Source organism: Leptonychotes weddellii, chromosome 3, assembly GCF_054177405.1.
Source record: "Leptonychotes weddellii isolate Sample4059 chromosome 3, ASM5417740v2, whole genome shotgun sequence".
Lineage (NCBI taxonomy): Eukaryota > Metazoa > Chordata > Mammalia > Carnivora > Phocidae > Leptonychotes > Leptonychotes weddellii.
Window position 1 is genome coordinate 40,761,334 of NC_138371.1, and position 6,000 is coordinate 40,767,333.

Consider the following 6,000-nt stretch of genomic DNA (forward strand, 5'->3'; position numbering starts at 1 on the left):
TACTTTTGCTTCTTGTTTTTATATACTGTAGAATGGCTGTCCTTTGGGTCATTTTTTTTTAAGGTTTTATTATTTTTATTTTTTTTAAGATTTTGTTTGTATGACAGAGAGAGAGCGCACGCACAAGCACGGGGAGCAGCAGAGGGAGAAGCAGGCTCCCTGCTGAGCAGGAAGTCCGATGTGGGGTTCAATCCCAGGACCCTGAGATCATGACCTGAGCTGAAGGCAGACACTTAACCTACTCAGCCACCCAGGTGTCCCAACATTTAGGGTTTAATACAGTTGAGCTGATGGGAACCTAGGAACACACCTCTCCTGACACATGGGATATTATTTTAATTCTGGTAGGAACCTAGGAACTCACCTCTCCCGACACATGAGATGTTATTTTAATTCATGCTTGGAGGCAAAGTTGAGGCTTTTCTATTAAGCTGGAGACTGAGCTTCCCAGTATATTCCACCTTCTATGGCAGTGGCTGGCAGAGTGGGAGTTCTGGTTCAGGTTTGAGCTGACTCTTTGACCTACAATTGTTTCCATACTGAGTGGTCAGAGATACTGCTGGCCAGTCTACAGCTGCTTACCCCCTTTGGGTGGTGGGTTGTTGCTTATGGCTGTGCTTGGCTTGGATATTTTTTGTTTGTTTTTTTTAAAATTCCTGGGGGCCTCTTAAGATGACACACTACTAAACAAAGTAGTGATAGTCATATTTGTTTTCAAAGTTCTTTCACATTTTATCTTATTTTTCATATATATCCAATTGCTTCTATTTCCTCCCTCAACTGCTGTAAGTCCTACACTGCTTAAAGTTACATTTTGGGGTTACCTGGTATCATTTGTCTTGCCTGACTGGTTCAGGACTGACCATCTGCAGCTCACCATAAACTAGATAGGCTCTTCTTCCTTCTTTCAATTAAGTCCATTGCTGTCATGTATCCTACTTAGTAAGATAGTTTCATGTTTATTAATGCTATTATACTCTTCCTCTGATGCTACATTCTTAATATATTTCATTCTGTTTAACAATACATAATTTACTGTTGACCATTTTATAAAAGCATAAGGTATTATTACCCTGCCTTCCAAGGTTTTGAATGAGTAGTTCCACAACCACTGTCTTCCCTTGCTTTCTTGGTATATTGCAACACACAATTGTTTCTAACCACATAAGTCTCCTTTCTGTCTGTCCCAAATGAGGTGTGGAATAGTGCTGTGGTTCCCACATACCAGTTAGTAGGTGGGTGCCCTTCCAACTACGTAAAATCATCTGAAAACTTTGTTCATAGACATACAGAATTCTCAGTCCTTTCCCCAGATTTACTGGATCAAATCTTTGGGACTGGGATATGGCTATCTGCTGCATAACAGTGTTTACCATTTACCCTATAACCAAAATGCTGGGCTTGAATTTAGGCTTGTATTTATTAAATGTGTGACTTTGGGTAAGTCATTAACCTCTCAAGCCCCAGTTTCCTAATGTGTAGAATGGGAGTAATAATAGTGCCTAACTCAAAGGGTTGTTATGAAGATTGAATGAGTTAGTGTTTGTCAGGTGTTTATAATAGTTTCAGGCACATATTAAGCACTATCTAAGTGTGTGTTAAAAAGATAAGTTAGAAGTTCCCCCAGATGAATTTGACACAAGCAGTATTTATGAACCAATGGAACCAAAAGAGCAGGCTCCCAAATGCTTGGCCTGTTTCTCATTGAAGGTAATGTCCTCTCTTCTACTTCCAGTGATTCTCAACAGGGCTAAGGCTGAAGGCATTTATGGTTATCTTGGTGGTCACAATAAATGGATGGTTCTGTTAACTCTGATGAGGTAGGACTAATTGGAAGCCAATTAAAAGGAGACAGACTGAGCCACAGACTTTTAAGAAGCCTAGACAGCAGGCTAAAGGGTGGTCTTAGCAAGGAGACAATATTGGAAATTGCATGGGGTGGGATTTTGGCCAGACTCTAAATAACAAAGAGGTAAAATCAAGGGAGAGGTAGTATTGTAACCTAAGTAGGTGATTTGCATCAGGAATTCTGTCAGAATGTGACAAGGCCTGAAATAGTGGACTGGTGTTTATAAGCAGGGCTCTAGTATCTGGAAGGGGGACTACCGGGTCTTATCATACAGGCATTGGGGGGAGGAGACAGTGTCTTAGTAGAGAAGTACACCAGCCTAATCTTGGTCACTTAAGGGAAATGGCTGAGTCTCCAAGCACTGGGCTGGAGATGAGTAAACCCTTTCAGCTAGAGAGAAGATTGGTTCTGCAACTTAATTTCAGCTATGGAATGTGGAGATTGGGCACTCTTGGCTCCTACAGCCAGCATCACTTTGGGGCTCTTGTGCAGGACAGGGACTAGAGTAAGACAAGCGAGACACCTAGGGGCAAAATTTAAGGATGCATGCACTCTCAGGGTACTGCAGTGAGCGCCTTTTTAGATTTTCCACCCTAGGTATCTCATACACCTCATTCTAGGTGGGCCTGGCTCTTGTACCAACTGGATTGAACATTTCATTATTGGTGGTACCGTCTTACAATGTAGGGCTCAGTGTGGCTTGTGAATGACAGCAGTGGAAGATGCTTTTTATGGTACCCATGCATCTTTCCATCTCTGACAGTTAAGAAAAAGGTTGATTAAAATTATCTTAGCTTCTTCCATAACTTCTGTGATATGTTCACCTGATTCTCAAGACTAAGGATATGCTTAAAAAGTTTTGTTCTACATTATTGAAGAAGCAAGGTTAAACATAATCATCTCTGTGAGGTAGATTACAGTGAATGGCTAAGTCAATTGAATAAAGTTATGAAATGTTTAGTATCTGGAGAATTTTAAAGTGATTAGGCATTTATTGTTACCAAACTTGCATTTAGGTGCTTTTAAAACATGCAGAAATGCATCCATCTGAGTGAATCAATAGGAACAAATAAAGTCTAAATGATGTATTAGTAATATATATTTATATATTTGGTAATGTTTCTTTATAGAATGCCCTCCTTATAATGCAGAGCTGGGTATTTTTACCCTACTTCTGATTGTTAGCTATAATAAAGTTTTACAAAGCTGTTACTCAAAATCTGTTTATGGTAACAGTGTAACTCTACCTTGGTGTCTTAAGTTTTTTTTTTCTTTCTTTGTGAAGCAACTACCAGGAAAATTCTATTTGTGTTATCATAGTGTAAGCAAGCAAACAAGTTAGTTCAAGTTAGTTCAATTTATAAGTTAGTTTGCTTGTAGGTGCTGTTGTTTTAGTATTAAAAGCATTGCTGTGCTGTGGTTATTGGCTTGCCCTAGTAAAACAAAATAAAACGATACATGGATATGTGTCCAAAGCTTCCAATGGTTTTATAGTGGAAGTTGAGTACGCAAGACTGAGATTAACTTCTGGATGACTAAAGCCGTACTTACTGCTGATTTACTGTTGTCATACGTGTGGCTGCCTCTGCAGCTGAGCCTGTGTAGTTGAGGCTTCTTGAAAGAAGGGGCAGAAGGTGGCTTTTGCAGAAGAAAGAATTTATATAAGGGACAGGGGAAGAGGGAGTTGGTGAGAGAATATGGAGGAAGTTGGGCAGTTAGAACTTAGGAGACTGGTGTTCAGAGAACAGAAATTATGATCATACCACTGCTACTAATATTTGAATTAACTGTAATTTTACTTAAGAGTTAAGTATATGAAGACAAAATATAACTAGGTAGAGTTACCTATGAATATAAACCTATAATAGAGCTTTAGCTTTTTTTCTACAAGTTACATGGTTTAATTAAAGTGTTTAGTTCAACTAAAGAAAATTTTTATCAAGGCATGACAATTTCTTTTTTTGTTGTTGTTTACTTTTTTTTGTAGTTTCAAGTTTTTATTTAAATTCCAGTTAGTGGGGTGCCTAGTGGCTCAGTCAGTTAAGCGTCTGACTTTGGCTCAGATCATTATCTCGGAGTCCTGGGATTGAGCCCCTCTTGGGGCTCTGTGCTCAGCAGGGAGTATGTTTGTCCCTCTCCCTCTCCTTCTGCCCATCCCCCTACTCATGCTCCTTCTCTCTCTCAAATAAGTTAAATCTTTAAAAAAGATAAATTCCAGTTAGTTAACATACAATGTAATATTAGTTTCAGGAGTATAATTTAATGATTTATCACTTACATATAACACCCAGTGCTCATCTCAAGTGCCCTCCTTAATACCCATCACCCATTTAACCCATCCCCCACTCACCTCCCCTCTAGCAACCCTCAGTTTGTTCTATGTAGTTAAGAAGCTTCTGTTATGGTTTACTTCTCCCCCCACCAATATTCATCTGTTTCGTTTCTTAAATTCCACATATGGATGAAATCATATGGTATTTGTCTTTCTCTGACTGACTTATTTTGCTTAGCACAATAGACTCTAGCTCCATCCATGTTGTTGCAAACAGCAAGATTTAATTCTTTTTTATGGCTCAGTAATATTCCAACACACACACACACACACATGCACACACACGCGCACACACACACCACCTCTTCTTTATCCATTCATCAGTCCTTAGAGATTTGGGCTCTTTCCGTAATTTGGCTATTGTTGATAATGCTGCTATAAACATCGGGGTGCGTGTATCTCTTCAAATCAGTATTTTTGTATCTGGGTAAATACCTAATAATGCAACTGCTGGATCACAGGGTAGTTCTGTTTTTAACTTTTTGAAGAACCTACATACTGTTTTCCACAATGGCTGCACCAGTTTGCATTCCTACCAACAGTGTAAGAGGGTTCCCCTTTCTCCATATCCTTGCCAACATCTGTTGTTTCCTGTTGTCAGTTTTGGCCATCCTGACAGGTGTGAGGTGATATCTCATTGTAGTTTTGATTTGTGTTTCCCTGATGATGAGTGATGTTGAGCATCTTTTCATGTGCCTGTTAGCCATCTGGATGTCTTCCTTGGAAAAATGGCTATTCATATCTTCTGCCCACTTCTTAACTGAATTGTTTATTTTTTCAGTGTTGAGTTTGGGAAGTTCTTTATAGATTTTGGATAGTAACCCTTTATCACATATGTCATTTGCAAATATCTTCTCCCATCCCATTGGTTGCCTTTTAGTTTTGTTAATTGTTTCCTTCACTGTGTGGAAGCTTTTTATCTTGATGAAGTCCCAATAGTTCACTTTTTCTTTTGTTCCCTTGCCTCTGCAGATGTATCTAGTAAGAAGTTGCTACTGAGATCAGAGAGGTTGTTGCCTGTGTTCTTCTCTAGGATTTTGACGGTTTCCTGTCTCACATTTAGGTCTTTCAACCATTTTGAATTTATTTTTGTATATGGTGAAAGAAAGCGGTCCAGTTTCATTCTTTTGTATGTTGCTGTCCAATTTTTCCAATACCATTTGTTGAAGAGACTGTCTTTTTTCCATTGGATATTCTTTCCTGCTTTGTTAAAGATTAGTTGACCATAAAGTTATGGGTCCATTTCTGGGTTCTCTATTCTGTTCCATTGATCTATGTGTCTGTTTTTGTGCCAGTACCATACTGTCTTGATCATTACACCTTTATAATATAGCTTGAAGTCCGGAATCATGATGCCTCCAGCTTTGCTTTTCTTATTCAAAGTTGCTTTGGTACTCAGGGACTTTTGTAGTTCCATACAAATTTTAGGATTGTTCTAGCTCTGTGAAAAATGCTATTGGTATTTTGATAGGGATTGTATTAAATTTGTAGATTGCTTTGGGTAGTATAGTCATTTTAACACTATTTGTTCTTCTAATCCATGAACATGGAATGTTTTTCCATTTCTTTGTGTTATCTTCAATTTCTGTTGTAAGTGTTCTAGTTTTCAGAGTACAGATCTTTTACCTCTAGTTAGGTTTATTCCTAGGTATCTTATGGTTTTTAGTACAATTGTAAGTGGAATTGATTCATTGATTTCTCTTTCTGAAGCTTCATTATTACTGTACAGAAATGCAACAGATTTTGTATGTTGATTTTGCTAAATTCATGTATCAGTTCTAGCAATTTTTTGATGGATTCTTTTGGGTTTTCTATATAT